Raw genomic sequence first — 21,009 nt, forward strand, 5'->3', positions numbered from 1 at the left:
CTTTTTCGAATGAAGACAGGAAACCACATTTTTCACCCAACCAAGTTAGGGTAGGTTACAGCAGCGGTATTCACATGAGCTTCTGAGATGCTTATGTTTCCTGCAGACTGCTCAGCTTTTATTCAAACCACTCATTCCAGAAACAGCGACCACAAATACTGACTCTGACACTGGTGTATCAAGCATTTATAAACAACACACACAAACGAAATACTATGTTTTACTCGTTATGCACCTAAAGGTTTAGTATTTTGAAGGCTGGGAAAGAGCTCAGATCACATACAGTATTCTGTGTAACGACACTGTGCCCTGGACACAGAATATTGCTGGAATGAAAAAATCCTCGTTAAACATTTAAGGGAATATTTTCAGATATTTAAGCAAATTAACATAGTCTGAAAGGGACACTTTCACACTATCTGTTCATCAAAACTTCACATTTTCCTTGTATTGGCTTCCTAAAAAGAATTGTGAAAGAAAAACTCAATCTGGTGAAAGAGTCACAGCAACAGAAAAATGAATTAAGATAATGTTTAGAAGCTATAGAAGCACAAAATACCCCCCATTTTTCCGGTACTACACATCTTGCATGAAACCCCCCAAACCAGCAAACATCTCCCTGCATGGTCCAGGTCTTGTCTGTCCCAGCAGATCTGTTACCACAATAGCACGTGCTACCAGTGAGTAGGATGAGGTTTTCATTTCCTAGCCATTCCTACCTTTCATCACTTTGGAGGCAAATGTCTTAGAGAGGGTGGTGCTCTCTTTCACATGCTCTTCTCTCTCTTTTTGGGGTTGAGAAGCCCGGAAGAGGTTTTTAGGGAGTTAATCCTTCTGATAGTTTAGCACTCAATTATTTCAAAACCCTGCTCAGTACAAATACCCATTCACATCAGGAATTGTGACTTAGTGCAAACAGATGTGGTCTTCTTAGCAAAGCAAAACCAATACACAACAGTAACATTTTTTCTGTGGATTAATAATAACAGGGCTGCAGTTCTCTGTGTTGCTCACTGAGTATGAGACCCCTGACTTCAGCAAACCAGAGACAATTCCAACTCCTCCCGCTTTCCTTGTGCTACTTGAATACTGCCAACATTACAAGGACACAGGATGAGCCACAACACTGGAAACATCCCAAAGGAGATCTGCAATTTACCTGAAGAAGCACAGAAAGCAATGCTTCCCAAACTCTCTTTCGAAAGAGTAGCACAAATATTGTATTTTCTTTTCATGGGATGTTTATACACTAGGAAATGAGGATCTTTTATGTGCTATGCTAATTTAATGCCAGATTTCAGCAGAGGAATGATGACATTAGCAGTGTCTGAAGCAACAGTCTAAAAATCTGCTGATAGAAAATATTAGGCAATATCTTCTTACTGTCAATTTGCAGCATAAACTACTGAAAAATAGGAGAGTTGCAAAGAGAAGTTAGTAGACTGATAGGACTGACTTTCTTTTAATCCCTGGTCTTGATAAGCAAAATGATATGCTAGAGCTATTATTTTTTTCAAAGAGTTAAGCCTCCACGTCTGCCAAGTACTCATGAAAGAGAGCAGTCCTGACAGCCTCAAAAGGACCATCTCCATTTAAAATCCTGTAGGTGTTTGGAGGGACCTGCTGAGCAAACACTTCATGGTTACTTTGGTTAATAAATGACACATCTTGTTTTGGTCCACTAAAATATTCTGCATCCTGGCTACAAATCTGGGACAAATGGCATCCAAAAATTGTAAGAGGGAAGCACTTGCCAAACTGCAAAAGAAGCCTGGCCTTCAATCCCAGTATCTTTGTCAAGGCCAGATAGCTGAGGACCAGACGTTCCGGGACTGATAAACTCCTGCTCAGAGCAAGTGGGTGCAAAGTATGCTTTGTGTGTCCTGGGTTGAACCGCAGCTCCTAGGAAAACGAGGAAGGAGGGGAAAAAAGGAAGGAAGACCCAAATACTGCTATCTTCCCTGCAGATATGATGCTGAAGAGATTGGATTTCGAGTGTCTGCGATGCTCACCACAGGTCACTTTTATTGCTGATTAATAGCAAGAGATTAATAGCTGGGGATACCACATAATAGCTGCAGTAAAAAACTCCTGAGCACACTGTCATGGTTATGCATTTAACAGCTGTGTTCATACTCGCAGTGCATTTTGCCATATGGCAACCGGGATCACCTTACACTTAAGAAAATGACTTTAGATGCATGCTAAGCAACAGTGCTGCACCCCTACCCCTAAAGCAATGCAGCCTTCACACTGCATCCTTCAGCTTCGCACCAGCCAAACGACGTCAGCTCATATCTTCCAAGCGCAAAAAAATTTAGCTGCAAGGTTCGGAGCGTTAGAGCCCATGGATGAGCACCAAATATTGCAGCTGGGAGGCAGCATCCTGGCTCTTTGCCAGGTGACAACTAGACCAGCAGGTGAACACAATTTTTATTTTTATTTTTTTTTGGATTAAACTGAAGTGCAGTACTGCCTGCTAAATCCCTTGAGCAGCGAACTGTGTGACAAGTAATTACGCCGAGGAATTTTGTTACATCAGGTTTATGTATTCACCAGATTGCAGCTATAATTAACAGTTGTGACTACTCAAAGTCCCTGTGGCTCTGGATCTGCTGATTGTAAAGGCTGATGTGTCACTCCGCGCACAGCATGAGGCTGAAGCATACCAACAGAGAGCACTACAGGCATAAGCATCATCTTGCTCATCTAAGAAACAGCGAGCTCGTGCAGTTTTCTCCAACTTTCTCTCCCCACAGATGCTACCCTCTTGCATTCAGAAAGATTTCTCTATGGTTTTCTTGTAGCAGTTTAGGACCGTCCTGTAGCATGGTCTGTACCCGCTGGGAAGATGCTTGTCTGCACCAAGGACAGTATGGGACAGTGGAGAGGATCCTGTGTACATCCTAAAAGGGAAAAATGAGGGGACCAGGACTCAACCCATGTAAAGCTCCATTTTCACGGTATCTTAAGACTTGCACGTTATCCCACATACAGAACTGATTCAGCTACGCAATGCCACAAGGAAGTGATTTACCCAAAACTCAGCTTCCCCTGCTCTGCATTTATCTTTTTTTATCAGCATTTTTTTTTTTTTTGATCAGACCATAATCTTTGATCAGATTATGGGGCAGAAGAAACTTTTCCAAAAAATAATAATAATAGAAAAAAGCTGTTTTGGCAAGGGGAGCTCTCGTCACCTGTTTCCTTAACAGCACAACCTTCCCATTCGCATCATTAAGCTTAGTAAGCACTTTTTCTCAATCCTGAATACAAGATCTGTGGTTCCATCTGACCTTCCTCCATTGGTAGGATGACCCTTTGGCCTCAAGTTTAGAAAAAAAAAAGGTTAAATCCAGCCAAAAATACCCAACAAACATCTAGAAGATAAAAAAGATTAGTAATTGCTGACACAGGTAAAACTAATCAAGTCAGAGATATTTAAATTCCTTTAGGAAAAGGCATAGGTCTTGTGGACAGAAGAGAAGCAACAGACATAGTGACTACCTTGCCTTGTAGCAAGGTATCTGCAATAGCACAGGCTCTCACAGCAACAAGAACCTGGCTGAGATGTACCAGCCATGGGATGCACGGGCATGGGGTGGGAAGGGAGCTCTCTCCATCCAAAGATGGGGCAGTGACTTGTCACCAAAATGGAAGGATGCAGCATCAAGCGGATTTCGGCAGGGGGCTGCCCTGGGTGGTCTTACATCATGTTTCCACTAATGATTTAGGCATTGAAAGCAGGTTTGCGTACAGAAACTTCAGTTACTACTGGGCTGAAAAGAACTGGAGGATAGTTCTCAAGAAACTGGACAAGCGAGCAGGAAAACCTGATGTGCCATTCAGCCAGGATAACATAACACGCAGCCAGTATAACATAACACTTCCACATGCAATGGCACAAATAAAGAAACAATTTGCCAAACAACCTTCCTCTGAAAAAGAATCTGCAAATTACCAAAGCTTACAAGCTGGACACAAGGAAGCGATGTCAGGCCACCGTAAAAAAGGCAAACACTGTGCTGGGGCACGCAAACAGAGACCCAGCCCAACAAGCAACCATCCTGTGCTCGCCAGCCCTGGGGCAGTGCAAGATCCCGTGCTCAGCCCTGGGTTTTGCATGTGTAGGTTTCCCTACACCCAGCGCAGACCCGCTGTTACGTTGACGCTAACATCAGCTGCAGTTCTACCATCAGTGCGGAACCACCAGCATCTCCACAGGTTATTTCCAGACAAAAGGTAGGCTCCACAGCCTAATCATTTCCCTACCGTGACCACCTTGCGCGGAAACAGGAACTTCGAAGGGAAGGAGTGGAGGTATCTACTAAGTAAATTGAAGTTGGAATTAATGCTGCTTTAGAAAACCTTGCACTTGGCCTGAGGCATGGACTGAATTACTTAAAGGACCTCTTAATTTGATTTTAAGCATGCTTTTCATAACAATTGGCCTTGAAACTGCCTAGAGCAATGGGACTCTGACCCATAACCCAAATGGCAGGAGGAAGCCAAGTGTTACAGCCATGTGAATGAAAAATAAATAAATACATTAGCAATATCATTTAACAGCGCAAAGTTTTGCAAGTTTTTTTCCAGGGTTTTATCTCCTAAAATTATCCAAAAGCACGCAGCTTCAGTTGCTATCACTTTGCCTCTCTTTCATTGCTGAGAGGACTTGTGGCCAGCCTCCATCCCCTGTTCAGCCCCTAGGAGGAGGGCACAGAGCCACTGAGAGCACTGGGGGGGAAACCTCACAGGCTCCCCAGCACCAGCCCTCTCTGCAGAGCTGGCAAACAAGAAGCATGCAGTCCTCAGAAAGGCAAAAATCCCTGTGCTGAACAGGCCACTAGTTACATTTTCAAAAGTTTGTACAAGCACTCAAAAATCAAGTCAAGATTTGACTACTGACTGATGGGAAGTTGGGAGCACATTTCCAATGCAAACTGAGCTCCTGAGCAGCTGGATTTCAAACCCTGCTCCTGGGAATCTCCTACTGACATTTGCAGCTACAGTGTTGGTCAGACATAACATTGAGGATCTTGTCTTTTGGAGTTACAATTGAATGCTGATCTTTGCACTGAGAATTCTGCAGAGGTGCAAAAATCTTAGTTTCTTCCAGGCAGGAGGAGAAGTTTTCTGCGCACATCCTCCAGCAACACACTGCATTTCTTTTACAGATCTTGATGATGCCCTTACAGACGCTCATATGTCAGACTATATCTGACTGCCTTCAGGGTCGGTCATCACACTGAGATTCCTGGTGTCTTTAAGAGCACATATTTCATATATATATATATATATATACACATTTATTTATTTATTTTTTAAACAGAGATGAAGTTTGATATCCAGGTTTCTAAACTACCTTAGATGCTGTTTGACCTTATTTTGGGTGGGCATGGATAACTCTAAGAAGCTGCTTGTTTGTCAAGGGATGGCATGAAAAAAAAAAAAAAAAAGTCAGACCACTTACCCACCAAAATTTTAAAAGGGAATGGAGAAGCTAATAAAACTCATAAACATTTATGGCCAGCTCCTGGTTTCGGGGGAGCTGTGCAAAGCCCCAGCTGCACTCCCCGCTTCAGCAGCAGAGGGTGCTGACGGAGTTGCGAGGGGTCCCCGCAAGAACACCCACTGCCCCTCAGGTGTAACAGCAATTGGGCCACTTCACGCCAGTACCACTTAGGATGAACAGGACCAGGGAGGGGGTTTCCAATAGGTTTGAAATATCACCGAGAGCTTGCACGACCTGCTTGTGCTGTGCAGAACAGGACAGCATGCTCACTGCTGTGCCTCCTACACAAGCTTCGGGAGTGGAGGTTGAAAATGGGTGAGACACTCGGTCAAGAATCAGCCACAAAACAACACTCTCAGTGGTTAAAGAACTGAAAATCAACCAAGGATGGCAGGTTTGAACCCGAATGTCACCACTGACGCTCAGTACAGACTCCTGCAGCCCCAAATCCTGCTCCCAGCAGCTCCTGGAGCGCAGCTGCTCCCGCGGCCACCCTGGCCGCTTCCTCCCGCAGGGAAGCCTGCTGGACAGATGGGCTGCACCGGGGCCACTGCTGGTTCACGTCGTATCAGGAAGCCAGAGTAAAGTCATCTGAAGCATCAGCAAAGCTCATGCTGGATACTGAAGGACTGTAGGTGAGGTCACGGAAAGTTTAACTGTTTAGCAAATGCAGCTGACTAATTAATGGAGGGAAAAAAAAAAAAAAAAAACACCTTGCTTGTACATTTTCCTTTTCAGATGCAATACTCAGCTTAACTGTTTCCTGATGAAAACATCCAAGCCAAACCATCAAACGTTTCGTTAAATTATTTGTGACTTTTTGAATGACGCTACTTTTAACAAAAAAAAGTCTCTTCAAAGAGCAGTTTACACTCCTCCCAACGAACGTGTACGTGAATGAGGCACACCTCCACCAGCAGTTTACAAACCACAGAAAACATGCCATCTTGTAGACTGCCTAGCGAACTTGTTTCCAAAGGCGGCTGCTGTAAATACGTTTCCCTCGTTAATACGAGTTCAGTCCCCAGAATAAAGCCACTATGATTGCGCCGTCAACCAAAATCCCGCCTTATTACCTTCTGTCTACTGCTAATTAGTGTCCCCTTTTCTTATTAGCTATGTCAAATTTTTTGCTTCCTGATGGGTAAATATGGCATTTTCAGTCATAATTAGCGTGATGCTTTCCTGCTCGGACGGCAGCGCGAACAAGTTGGCTCTTCCCACTGCACACAACGCCTGTTGGTCTTACAGCCCGTCCTCCAGGAGCGGAGCGAACAAAAAAAGAACCCCGGCTGCTGACAGAGGTGACGAGGGAAACTTTTCCGAAGCGTAAGCGAGCTTTCCACGGGAAGATTCAATTCACAGCTCCCCCCCTCCCCCCCCGGCCCCGAGGGGACCCCCCCGGCCCCCCGCACCTACCTGCAGCCGGCGGCGGCTTCACGCCTCACGCCGGGAAAGCCCCGGCCCCGTCGCGATCGGGGGTCGCGACCGTGCCGCTGCGCCGGGGCTCTGGGCAGCCGGGAGGGAGGAGGAGGAGGAGGAGGAGGAAGAGAAGGAGGAGGAGGAGGAGGGCGAGGCAGCCTCCCCGTGGCTCTGCCCCGGGCGGCGGAGCGAGGACCCGCTCAGGCGCTGCCATCCATCCGCGCAGCGCCGCCGGAGCCCCCGCGCCCCTCGTGTTGCCTCAGGAAAAATTGAGTTTTCAGTCTCTGAACTCTTGCTTCTTGTGGAAGAGCCCGCAGCGTAACCCAGCTCCTCACCCCACAACGAGTGTTCGCAGCAGCACAGGGATGTGCCCCGGGCTCCCCAACAAAATGCAGGTGATGTCCCAAAACACTGCACGCAGCACTACGATGGGGCGTACAGATGGGCACGCTACGACAGACAGGCCCCGCACTGCCACCGAGCAAAAAGGAGGAGCAGGGGCATTGCTCACTTGGCATTTGCAAATGAAATCCACACCGATATGTAGTAATTGTTAACAAAAACATTCATTTTTTTTTTTCTCTAAATGGATGAGAATAGTAGATTTATTCACTTGTTTTTTACTATGCGTGCTCAGTTTGGTACTGGTGCCATGCTCCCGTAGCTACCAGGAGCCTGGCAGCCAAATTCTGGGGAAGATCCGCATCCTGGATGATGCTCAGCAAAATGGAAACAACCTCTTGCAGCAGCTGCCTGTTACTTGTTGTGCAACGTGTAGTAATAGCAAGGAAAAACTCAACTTTACGTAACTAAGGGTAATCTGCCCGAAGCGTTCATCAGCCTTGCCCAGCCATTGTAAGCATGGCGAGCATTACTCTCGCCTTCCCAGTGATGTGGGGCATTCATTATCTCTTTCCTCATCCTCTTGTTTAAAACTCCATTTTCAGGTTGATTGATACACCATTTTGCTTTTACAAATGTACACCTCTATGCACAGAAATGGAATACATTGTTTACTGGAATATAATTTTCCTTTCTCTTGTGTTTTCATTAGAATATGTAGCAATAAGTCAACATGTTAGTATCTAACATTTATTTTCTAATAGGAGTCCTATTACAGATTTGCTCCACAGCTGGTATCAATTTTCATCAGAAAAATTATCTTGAAGTTCATATTTAATGTAAATGCTGTGTTCAAAAAAAGAATGCTTGATGTGTCCTTCCCAAGCTCCCATGTAAGCACAAAAAAACCCTTAGAGCAATGTGTTAGCATCTGATAGCACCATTTAAAATGGTGATGACACCATTCTATTACTAAAACAAAAAATCCCCAACTGCCCCATGCCATACATCTTTCATCAAAAGCTACAGAGCAGATCTTTCTGCATACACCTAGCATAGGATGCCACTCCTTCAGCTTATCAACCTTATATTATCAAACTTCCAGACTGCAAGATGCACCAATATAATTATTTTGATATTACCATATAATTATTATTATATTACACCTGGGATAGACACCACAAAGCCCAGTTGTGACTATAAATGACTGGATAAATTCAGAGCTGCAAATGTCTGAATTTGGAAGGCTGTCATTAAAAGTATGGGGAATCTAACCAGGATGCTTTTAGGATGGCACAAAAAAGCAGGCTAATGCAAACATAAGTGTTTAAAAATCAGTATTTGATTCAAGTTTGTATCTGTCCAGAGAACTAAGTAACAAGAGTGCAGCAGTGAGGTCAAAGCTTTTGATGGAAAGAGCCTCAAACACATCTGGAAAGCTGAACCATGGCTGAGAAACTGAAGCCAACGTGTGTTGGGACAGCCAGGGTTAGCCGGTGCCTAATAGATATTTGTTAGGGTGCTGATGGCAGGAGGACTCTTTCAGACAGTCAGTTATGTATTTGCTTAAATTACATTTCATTGCATATTCATACAAGATACATGGCTATCAACTTGCATTTCTCCTTGGGGCAGTGGTCGAAAAGGAAGAATAAATTAATTTAAGATATGTCTTGATTGCTTTTGAGAAAAAAAAAATGAGAGAAAGCATTACATGGTTGTTCGAGACACAGTAGTCATGGATGTGAGGACACACGAGGTTTCCCTCCCATCCCATACTCCAGTGTTTCTGACATTAACGTGTATAATACTGCCCCACTCAGCTGAGCAAAGATGTGGTACCTCAGTTATGGGAAGCAAAGAAAAGAGAGAGACAGCAGAGAGACATTTTGCTCATGTTCTTCTGATGCCTTTAGAGCTCAAGGTGTGAGCTGCAACTAAGCAATGTTTTTTATTGTACATTTATAATGAGGGGCAGAGCAATCCTGTTGGTATTAGAGCACAAAGCAATATAAATAAATAAATGCGGCAAGCAATAATGTGTTATAATTACAAGACTTCTAGACAGGCTGTTAATGTTCATGGAGCTTCCCCCCAGTCCTGGGGAATAATTCAACATTATAACATTTATTCTTTGCATAGGATACAAGCAAAAGTACTGCAAATTATTGCACTGATAGGGACGTAGTATTTCCAAAACTGGAAAGAAAATTTTCAAGATATCATAAATGTGGAAAAGATATTCCCACATCGTAGGGGGTGACATCATTGTTTCCATAGTTGTTAATGTCATCAATGATGTAACTGTATCTTTGATTTCTTCCTGCTAATTATGCCATTTCTTATATATTCTGTGTTCTGCAAAAGCTCTTTGCCCATTAAAATACTTTTCTAAGCCGAAGCACAAATAAAGTCTAAATTAACAGCATTTCACTGCTGCTGCTCCCCACCCCCACCCCCCCACCCCCAGTTTAGACAACAATCCAGCATTTAAACTACAGTAAGTAATAGCCGCAAATGGAAGGCTCTCCCTTCATATGAAACCTGCTTACTGATGCTTTCTTCACAAAAGCTGGCAGAAACAAATTCTTTAAGACACTATTCGCTAATATTTTCACTTGCTTTGTGCTGAAACATAGCATCCCTATTCACAGAGCACAAACTCAAAAAGAACAAAAAGATGCTTTCACTCTACTTTGAAAAATTGGGGCATTCAAACCCAGGGGTAGGCAGACAACAAAAGCCCTGACGTGCTTAGAAATCTCTGAAAAGACTCTTAAAAGATGCTGGAGAAGTGAGTTGAACATCTTTTGCCCAAGTTTCTTCCCTCCCATTCCACTTGCGGGGCACTCCACGATGACAGGCAGCAGCAGCCCCGGTGTGCAGGGACACCATTGCCTTGCAAACGGCCCCCATCCCCCTGTGGCATGGCTCAAGGAGACCTGTAGTATTCCAGGCACGTTTTCTCTCCTGGTTACATTTTTTTTTTTTTTGGTGGTGGTGATGTTTTTTTGTTTTGTTTTGCAGAGATCTGTCAAAGCTTGCCCTCCGCTCTGTCACCTCCCCCCAGTTTGGAAAGGGTAAAATGGGAGCGAGAAGGGAGAAAATCCTGTAGCTTGTCCAAAGCATGCAAGGATGATTTGTGTTCTCACTTATGGGGTATGACTGTCACTGTTGATCTGCTTTCAGGCCTAGATTACATGTGATAAGGGCTGACCTTATTTGAGTATTCACACATTATGCACTCACAGAGAGCACGCTAGACACAAAAGTCCCTCAGACGTTCTGGGCATCAATCACGCTCACAGCGTGGAGGCTGCCAAACTTTTCTTCTATTTAGCTTGGGAGAGGAGAGAGTAGTCCAAGACAGACTTAATAAAGTTTAAAGCTGTGCCACAGTATATTTGGGGTCCATTGTCTTCTAAAAGTGTGCTTTTCAACAAATTCTCTGCAGTTACCATGGACAACAATTAGTCTTTAACAAATTTGGTGGGGGGAGACGAGGTGGTGGGGAGGAGGGAAGGTAAACAAAGGGCTTGCCAGCTCGTTTAAAAAAAAAATTAAAAAATCTCTCTTTTATTCTTCATATATTTACAAACAACAAAGTCATTTTTAAAATCATTCCTGAAAATGGAGTCATTTCAAAACACATGAAGGTAAATCTCAGCCTTAGGAATACGTGAACCTATTGTTCATCACATACAATTTTATGCAAATACTTTTAGATATTTTTTCCTTTTTTTTTTTTTTTACAATAGATTATAAGCATAGCTAACCACTGAAACACCTAATCTGTTGTGATGACTGACACCTCTGTTTAAGCTTTCCTGATTTCATGAGAATTACAACCAGTTTGCTAAACCTTCTGTTTCAGTCTGCACTTTTATTTTAAATTATGACATACAGTCAGTAGGAAATCAGAGTGCACAGCAGATGATGCATGTGCTGTTCTAAAATGTACTTAAGAGCAGGGCCCAACTTAATTTATAAAGTCTAAATTCTCAGGGAGTATCATCCTTACAGACAAAACAGACTGTAAGCATTTATTAAGCATTTATGTAAACAAATAGCTCTTCCCCGCCATCATATCCAGTTCTCTCAGACGTGATTTATTTCCCATATCTGTAGACAGCATGAAATGACTCTTCAAACAAGGTATGATTTGCTTTGCTTGTACATGCTTGTTAACTCTGGAACCTACTTACACCATGGAAACTTACTTTCTTCTACAGCTGACCACTCCAGCAGTAACACTACGGGCATTTTTTGTAGGGCTGGAAATAAATAGGAAATGTATCCATCAGCCAAAAGGATGCTCTGAACAGTTAAGTGTGTTCTCTCTTTTTCAGTTTTAGATGCTGTCATTGACGGAGTGTTTGTTGCTGCAGGTTAAGAGATCTAGATGTTCATGGTATAATGTATCTCATCATGGGAAAGCTCGGTGGCTTATCCAAAGCACCCCCCCCCCCCTTTTTTTCCCCTCCTAATTTAAAACTATTTCTCAGTTATGTGTCAAAAGTGACTGATCCTTGAGAAAAGGAAGGAACAGCACACTGCCAAAAGAGGCGAGGAGACCTTTGGATTAAACCAGGGGAGAAAGATTTTTCTCTTGAGATTTGAGTACTTTACTCTGAAGGAGGTGGTTTTCAGACACAAAAAGATCTAGTATCTTCCAACAGAAGGGATAATATCCAAGATGATAGCATGAGAAAATCTACTGCCAGCTTCTCCAAATTTCCTCTTAAGCCTTTCTCAGAGGTAGGTTGGACACTTTCAGGAGGTGTGTTTCCTAATGACAACCTGCTGTGGCTGTGCAGCAAGTGTTGCAACACATTCTTTTTAAAATACAAACACCAAACCATCAATCTCACCATAAATTGGGGTCAGGCTACGGTATGGTTAATGCTAACCAAGTACTGAGATTTCAATCCAAGTTCTGTCTATAAAGCTAAGTTTTAAAGCAAAGCATTCAATATCAAGTTTGTGGCTAGTGGCATTTGGATCAAAGTTCTAAAAAAACAATCATTCTTTCTTAGTAATTGGTCCTACACAGCCTAATATGTGGTGGTTTGTTTTTTTGTTTGTTTGTATTTTGGAGGGAGGGTAAAGATAAGCCTATTATTTTAAGGCTTTTACTATAAGCTTTAGTATATGCTTTTTAATCTAATGAAAATAAATATCTTTTTTTTTTCCCCTGTTACCAATATGAGAATACAGACAAAGATACACATATAGGTGCCAACCCCATTAAAAGTTCATTTCTCTGAAATGCATTACTACATTATACAATAAGGGCACATTTTTCAGACAAGCTGGATCAAAATCTAAATGTGCAAGGGAAGAATGCACCTTCACCTTTGCTAAAGCTCCTTGCTAGGCCAACTCTATCTCAATAAGGAGCCAGCATCATAAAAGGAAGGCATCTGTTAATGAAAGTTAAAGGAGTTTGGATGCATCTGACTAAAGTAGAAACAATTATGTATAGTGTTTTGTCATAGTCTGCCTAATCTTGCAAGGAGAACTTGCACAGAAGGACTTTGTTTGCACTTTGCTCCACCTAAAAGTTATGGTTTTGTAGGTAAACCTGTTTGGAAGGTTTTTTGGGAATGTTTTTTGTTGAAAATGCATTTTGTTAGAAATGTTGAATTAATCTGAATCAAAGCTTCTCAAATAAATTCATCCCATCTAGTTTCTGCTCTGCTTACGACTTTTATAACAGACAGTGGCTTAAGAAACACAATCCTGAAAACAAGAGGTATAGAAACAGGTCTGTCCTCCTCCACCCCAAGCACTATATACTACATCCAGGGTGCTCACCCTGAACTTGGCTTTTAAATATTATTATCCTGCCCATGCACCCTGAAGTCTGGGTGGGAGCCCTCTCAAACTGGAAGCCAAACACTTGAGCACAGCATCACAGTATATTCACCTCCATTACCTAGCTTCTGATCCAGAGCAGGCCAGTGTCCAGATGTCTCAGACAGTGGCAAAACAAAAACTCACTTAGCTACAAAAGTTAAAGGCATCCCCAAAAGGTCATAGACCACAGCAGTCTCTGAACGGACATGCTGGATCAGGCCAACAGCTTGGTTAGTCTGTATTCCTGTCTCCAATAAAAGGAATTTGCATTTTATTATTTTTTAAACACATCGCTTTTTAATTTAATTGGGATGTCTCCTGTCTTTTATTATGTAAAAGGTTAAATGGAAGAATCCAATTTTCCTCCTCTTTTTTTTTTTTATTACATGTATTATTTTATTTTCCTCCTTCTGTCTCCTCTTATCAAAGTCCTCTCTAGCTTGCCCCCAAATTTTAAATTCCTCTCTCCTGAGGAAGATGGTTCATCTAGCGTTTTAGTCACTCACCTATTTCTGCTGCACCTTTTTATAGGCTAGAGTGGTCAGATACAAACATCCTGGAGAGGATGTGGCACTGAGTGACACAGCCACTTTTAGAAGCCAGCTTTATCTGTTTGACATCTAATGCTTTGTTTGCTTTTCCCACCTCAAAGCAGAAGATTTCATTGACTTGATCAGGAAGATAAGAAGGATATTTTTTGTACTCAGAGTTAATTTAAAACACAGAGGAAGTATACCAGGATTTCATATTTGACAACATGCATTTGTCAAAAATACTTTAACCCACCTATTCATATCACTTCAGTAAATCTCTCTCAGCTTTTCTTGATTCTTTCTGATCTAAACTGATTTAGGTAATTACTTTGTCCTTCTCTGAAGTCACTCTTTCCTCCAAAGCTTAATATATCCAAAAACAATTTCCAGAAGTTGCTTATCACTGCCTTCCTGGTTAACACAGCAGAGTACCATGCCTCCAAAATTCTCCCCAATTCTCCTTCCCCTCTAAACATACTACAGAAAAAGGCTGCAAGACCACAGAATGCGAAGAGCAACAGTGAATGATGGTTCGGCATGATGGTTGGGTACAGAGAGGAGGAGAGGTCTGTAACTACCCTAATGCACCTCAAATAACTCTTTTAAAATCATTCACATAGTTTTCTCAGGGCTTTATTTTTCCTCTCTTGTAGAGCATGTGTTAATAAAGATATAACTATTGTGCATGCAGCTTATGTGGACCCCTTTACAGTGCCCAAGGTAGGAAGCTGTTCTCCTGGTCACAACAGCCAGGCTCCCGTGGGAAGCTGGAACCTAAATTTAGCCCTCTGGCCTGGCTAGGAGAAATGGATGAAGATGTTGCATGGTGCCTGTACCGCTAGCCAATGCAGAAATTTGAACACATGAAACACCAAGTTTAAACGTATGTCAATAAACCACTCTATAGTAAACTTTGACTTCTGTAACTGAGAAAAATTAGGTAAATGGGTTTTAAGCATGCATAAAAATAATAGATAAAGTTTTTGTAAAATAGATTATTCTCACCAAATTATAGCAGAGTCTCTTGGTGCAATATTTAGGTTGGATCTTAGGAGAAAATTCTTCACTGTAAGGGTTGTGCGGCGTTGGAACAGGCTGCCCAGGGAAGTGGTTGAGCCACAATCCCTGGAGGTCTTCAAGAAACGTGTAGATGAAGAACTTAGGAGCATGGTTTAGTGGTGGACTTGTCAGTACTAGGCTAAAAGTTGGACCAGGTGATCTTAGAGTTCTTTTCCAACCTAAATGATTCTATGAATATCTTAGTAGTACTTAATTTTGTATTTCCAAAGTTCCTTTCACCACAGTTTGCATTTCAGTATCGTGTTTTCCCAAACAATAAATGGACAAAGAAATATTTTTTTCTCCAAAAACTGCATTTCTGGTGGATTTGGAAAGTGTCCTACAAATTCAAGACAGGTATCTGCCAAAATAAATCCAACACTAAATACTCACATAACAGATTTTGTTCTTACAAACCTCTTACTGGTTAACCATTTCCAGCTCAAAACACTTTTTTTTTTTTTTCTTCCTTTTTTTTAAACTGAGCAAAGAAACATGTCAGTCTGTTTGCAATCACACTGCTCTAGCTTGGACCTCACAGCAGACCACCACAAGGAACCACGCTGCTCTTAGGTACCCAGGCCTCCTAGGAGATTAACGCCATAACTCACACCCACTATTTATAACTTTCCTTCAATGACAGGTGCATGAAGACTACAGAAGTCATCGAACACACAGACAGTAATTGCATTTTGTGGCTTCAACTTTGCAAAGAGCACAAGCAGTACTTGTCATTGAAACATTCTCATCTGTACTTGCAGGTTTACCACAAGCACATTATGGAATAACGAGAAAAAAAAAAAGCCTTTTTCATTCCATTGCTACTAAACGTTGTGTGTTTTCTGTTGTAACACATCAAAACCTCAAAGCAATCTCTAAGACGACATGGACACAGTATGACACCTCTGAATCACATCTGACTGCCCTGTTGAACTTGAAGGCAAGGAGAAACATTTACGCTACACTGGGCTAGTGAATTTTCAAGTAGTAATTTCAGTATCGGTTCTGTAATAGTACTAAAAATAAATATACACTTTAAGATACTTTATTTCAACAGTAGCCCCCCTCTCAGTGGAAGGTTTTGTTTGCTGGCTTGAGTTTTCTTAGCTAACATGAATATTAAACACAACAAAACTTGGCTCTGCCTCTTTAAATAAGTAGACAGCTTCTTCAAATTCCTTCACCTGTCCCCAGTTACACAGCACAGCTGCTCGGGGGTTTAAGATTTTTTGTGAAGTAACAGTTCATGATAATCTCATTAAATCCTTTCTAACACTTTCCAGTTCATACAGGACTTCCTTAGCCTGGGTGAGTGCAGCGAGGATTGGCTGTTTAAACTATCTCGTATTAAAAAAAAAAATGTCACCCAAACCCCTCCTCAAAGAGCAAACCTCATCAGCCTGAAAGTGCAGCGGAACCAAAGCATTGCTCAAAGCTGGAGCAAATACAGAGATGCAGCAGCTCTCTTTTCTGTCTGTCTCTACAGCTGTTTTAAAAAAGGAAAAAAAAAAAACAGCATTAACAATGTAATCCTTAATATCTTCTGTGTGTGCAAAATGATTTACATGCTATGTATATTCCTTTACCTACAGATACATTTATTTAAATATAGAAAACTCTCTCTCCCTGCTAACCCAGGGAGCACTCATCTGTCTCAGCCATTCACCAGATGGGGAGAAGAGCCTCCCCAAAGGGAACAGAGTGAAACAACAGTGACTATTTGTAGATACACCTCTTATTAGATCTTCCAAACCATGCTATGGGTGTCCTGAAACAACTGAGGGACCACTGAGGTCCCTCGAGGAGAGGGATCTCCATTGAGGAGAGCTCTGGGCCCAGAAGTCCTGGTGGTGAGCAGCTTTAAGTGGCACATTAAGAGTGGCAGCAGGAAAAGCTGGGATGTCTTAAATTGCTCTACAGGGAAACAGGAACGATTTTTAGGCTTTATTACAAATAAAAATAAAATTACAGTACCAAGTACTTCTATCAGAATGGTCAGGTTTTGTTTCACTGTACGCAGTCTCATCATTTACAGTTTAATAGGATTTGTCCCTATTTACATGCACTTAAACGGCAAATGCACATTTCCCGTTCCAACAGCCAAAAAATACTTTTTCAGCTTGCCTGCCTAAACTCATCCAAAAGGAGCAATGCAAAACATGTAAGACAGTTTAAAGTCTGCAAATAGGAGAAGGGGCTGGCCAGCTCAGGTGTCTGGATAACAAACATTTTCAGGGGCTTTTCAGTGGCTTAAATCCAGGACAGCTCTGCGGTGATTTATTCATCTCCAGCAGCTCTAGGGTGGCCTGTGTAAAATTAGCTGGTAAGCACAAACCAGGATCTCAGCGGGCACGTTCCCCACTGACGGCAGCAGTAACCGGTGCTCCTGCTGGCAGTCGTGGTAGAAAGACCCAGGACTGAGGACATCTCATTGCAGTCAGAAGGAACAAGGTCCCACGGCAGAGCATTACGCTAGGATTTTGCAGGATCAAAGTGCTGGTTGTCTTATTTAGGCTATAAATATGTGTCACTTTTGATGATTGCCCTGTTTCACTTTGAATAGGCATTAAAGGCAGTTTTTAAGGGCTATGCAGAATTTGTCTTTCAAACATGTGCCCTTCAGAGCACGCAACGCAGGCTGTTTTGCAGCCTAAATTCCTACTGAAGTTCACATTTTTTAATCCCATAAAATGAAAGATGTCTCTACATCTCAGTGTGGAGGGGAGCAAATACCGATGGGCTCCCCATTCAGAATAGGTCTCATGTCTGGGACCTCCCCGATAAGACTTTTTGCATTACTGGAGCACCACATTTAAGACGGACTTGGTTACAAATCTCCACGCTATGCAAATCTCTCTCTCTTTCCACCAGCTGCTCTGCTGCAGGGCACCAGTACACTGCTCTGGCCTGCAGGCTGGAGAACAAGTACACTTCTCTAAAATGCTATGAAATACAATTAGTTGTATAAGCCTCATCGGATGGGGCAGCAACATAGTTTTAGTTCTTGCATGCTCTTAACCTGAAGATTGCAAATCAACGTCTTGAGCTCCCATGTACTCGTTGCAAACAAAATAAGTGCTCGTTTCACTTAGGAGAGACTAGCGTGACAATTATCACACGAGTCTTAAGATGCTGACCTGACCTCAGTCATCACTGAAAGGGCTGCCTATAATAATTGCTTGACCCTTGGCAACTCTGACACCACAAAAGGAGTTTTGACCAGTCTCCAAAAAGCAGTGTGTGCCTTGCACCAAGAACATACGGACATGCTTATGCCATGAAATCACACCAGACTGGCACAAGCCACTCAGCAGAGTATTAGAGGAGGCTCTTGGGAACTCATTAGACTTCCACCATAAAGTCCCCAGACCTAACAGAAATTGCAAAGATTTTTTTCCTGCCTCCAGTGCAACTCCATCCACCTTTGCAAGGCAGAGGCTGAAGTGTAGCACGTGTACTTTTTCTTTGGCTGGGATGATCCAGCAACATATGTACAGTCACTTCATGTGCTGAGGCAAGTCTGGTACTTTCACTGTCTCTCACTGACCTGAAGCCATCATGACTGCGGTAATTCTCAAAGTCTCAAAGAAAAGCCAGAAGCTGATGGAAGACTCGCAGATTTAACACAACCAAAACATGAACCCAGAAATGCTGCTTCCTTTCTTGAAAGGATGTGATTCAGAAAGATGTCACATTTTATTTTCTCGTCTCTTATTATATTCACTCAGGTGAACATTGTAAGTACCTCGTGCATCTAAATTCAGTTCTGCCACATTTTTCATTAATTTTGGTTAATCTCTTTTTTGTATGTTCTCTGTAGGTACCTTCTTTAAAATGTGCTAATTTAGTTCTCTGCCTGTAGATAATACATTAACCTCAGCACTTGCAAATGCTCAGATGGAAAATAAGAAGTATACACTAGAAGCCACATGCTTATTGAAAACATGTAGCTGGATAGTATCAACATGACACTGGGTTAGTAGATTAAAATTAACCTACATTTCTGTAATATCATCAAATAAATTGACCTGCTAATAAAAGGAAACACATTTCCATAAGAATATGAGTGGTGTCCAAGTAACAATTCCACAATGATACATTTTCAATTAAAGAATTACAATAGACTACTCTTTATATTTTTCTCTCTAATGTTAGGTTGTAATTCATTATTGTACAGGCAGCTGAATATTAACTTACAGCTTCTGTTCTTTTTCTTTTTAGTAACTAGGAAACACTTTCAAGGTCAAATCCTGATTTTATTACAAAGAAATCCACAAACCAAATTTTTAAAGTTGAAGTTGTGTTGTTGCCCTTTATCTGGCGCCTTGTTCCTATCCTTTTATCAAGATATGGAAATATCAACAAAATCTATAAGAAACTGACCGCCAGATTGCCAAGGGTGTGGAGGAGTGGGTAACACAAGAGAAGCAGATATACTTCAACATCCTGCTATTCTGTGACCAAAAAAGGCTAATTTGCTGCAGGACCACAGGACTTAGCAAAGGCATGGCTATAAGAAGAGAGACATTTAATGAGTCAATGTTTGCATGGAGCAACCAGTGTATTATTTAAATATCCATTTATGGTCACAGTTCTTTAAACTGCAAGAGTATGAAAATTAGGAGACTCATTCTTAAAAGATAAAACGTGATCTTCAATTACCTTATTATGCGCTCCTATGATGTTCTGTCACAACATATCACACGCTGAGGTCATATGATATTACAAAATGATAGCATATAATCAAATTACAAGCAAAATGAATTACATTCTAAGAGGATTTTTCATATACATTTAAGTGTCTGTCAATAACCACATTTCTGAGCTTTGGATAGATAGCATTGGTGCCTGGAAGGGAACAGTACCCTGTATTGTCCAATTCCCCACTAATGCTTAGTTTCAATAATTCAGAATTCATTCTGAATGCTAAATTCACAGTAGTCACTGAATGTAAAGCTTGAAATAACCCTACCCTCAGAATGTGAAAAAAGCTTTTTCCCCTCAAATTTGTTAGCAAAAGAAAAGTAGGGGGATGGGGAAAGAGAGAATCAAGACATTGTTCCCATTATACAGTATCTGTGCAAGGATTATTTCAAGTTAGAAAGCTACCAAGAAATGCAAAAAAAAAAACATATGACATGCTGAACAGTAGTTCCTGCTTCCCATGAAAGCCATCTGTTCTGTGTATGTACATGGTTTGAAAGACATTCCCGGGATTGTGTCAAGCCAAAGGAATCCCCACTAGAGTTACAGAAATATAAACTCTCTTTACACTGGCAGAAGGGCTCCAAAATGCAGCCCCGAAGACACGTATACGACGAGGCGCAGAACCGTAACAGTTCTGCTGCCATACCATACGTTACGCAGGATTTTCTCATCTGATATTATACTATGAGAACTGAAACTTTAGCAGGGATAACATTGCATTACTTTGAGTTAGAAATTCTTCAGATGAGTATAAGGCGAGTTCTCTATTCCTCTCTATTGCAAAATGGCATCATCACCCATTCTCTCGTTTGCAGCTGACACGAAAAAAAAATGCCTGGAAAATATTTCCGAAATAGGATTAATTCCATAGCATGATTTTTGCCATTACTGATTTTAATGAGGGAACATGGCAAAGTTTGAATTAAATACTTGTTCCACATTCATTCCCAAACTCAGCCAAACACTTCATGGAAACGTGAGTCTGAAAGCAAAAGTATAATAATTAATACTCGTGTAGGAAGGACAATCCTTCCTGTTCGTTTGACATTTTCACAATCCCTATGTCTATTATATGACTGAGTTCAAATTGCAATTATTTTTCCTAGGGAGCAATTAAATACTGCTACCAATGTTAAGCATAAACACAACTCTAACTACAAGCAGCGCTCAGATGACCAGCTCAGGTTCAAAGGTTCACTGCACATGAATATCCATAAATACCACTGACAGCTTTAGCAGTATAATGAACTTTGCAGCAACTCATGCAGGCAGTCTACACAATACTTGAACATAATGCCCCTAACCTTAAAGCAAGAAACTTCCAAAAGCAATTCTGAGCAAGTGTTACAGCCTGAGACAGTGTGTTTAAGAACTACTTAAGAAATAGTCCAACATGTTTGGTTTTTTTAAATGTTCCTCTCTGCTATGTTAATGTGTTTATTATTTTCCAAATCATCCTGTGGAATCACACAGTAGAACTGAATGAAACATGAGCTGTTCATAAGGACGTGCAGTTCTACTGAATTGTCACACTAATTAGCAGTGTATTCGTACCTCCATTAATTTAAGCAA

The 21,009-nt window shown here is 41.6% G+C and overlaps 1 protein-coding gene across 5 annotated transcripts in view; it reads right to left on the minus strand.

Moving 5' to 3' along the window:
• The window catches only part of BMPR1B (bone morphogenetic protein receptor type 1B), a 257,437-nt gene that overhangs the window by 74,141 nt on the left and 162,287 nt on the right, over positions 1 to 21,009 (minus strand). The window contains exon 1 of one of the 5 annotated variants that reach the window (XM_040555613.1): positions 6,935 to 7,178. The exons of the other annotated variants lie outside the window; for them this stretch is intronic. The gene's annotated coding sequence lies outside the window, so the exon portion shown is untranslated. Of the gene's footprint in view, positions 1 to 6,934; positions 7,179 to 21,009 lie in introns of those variants that run through there. 5 annotated transcript variants of the gene reach the window in all.

Source organism: Cygnus olor, chromosome 4 (genome assembly GCF_009769625.2).
Source record: "Cygnus olor isolate bCygOlo1 chromosome 4, bCygOlo1.pri.v2, whole genome shotgun sequence".
Classification (NCBI taxonomy): domain Eukaryota; kingdom Metazoa; phylum Chordata; class Aves; order Anseriformes; family Anatidae; genus Cygnus; species Cygnus olor.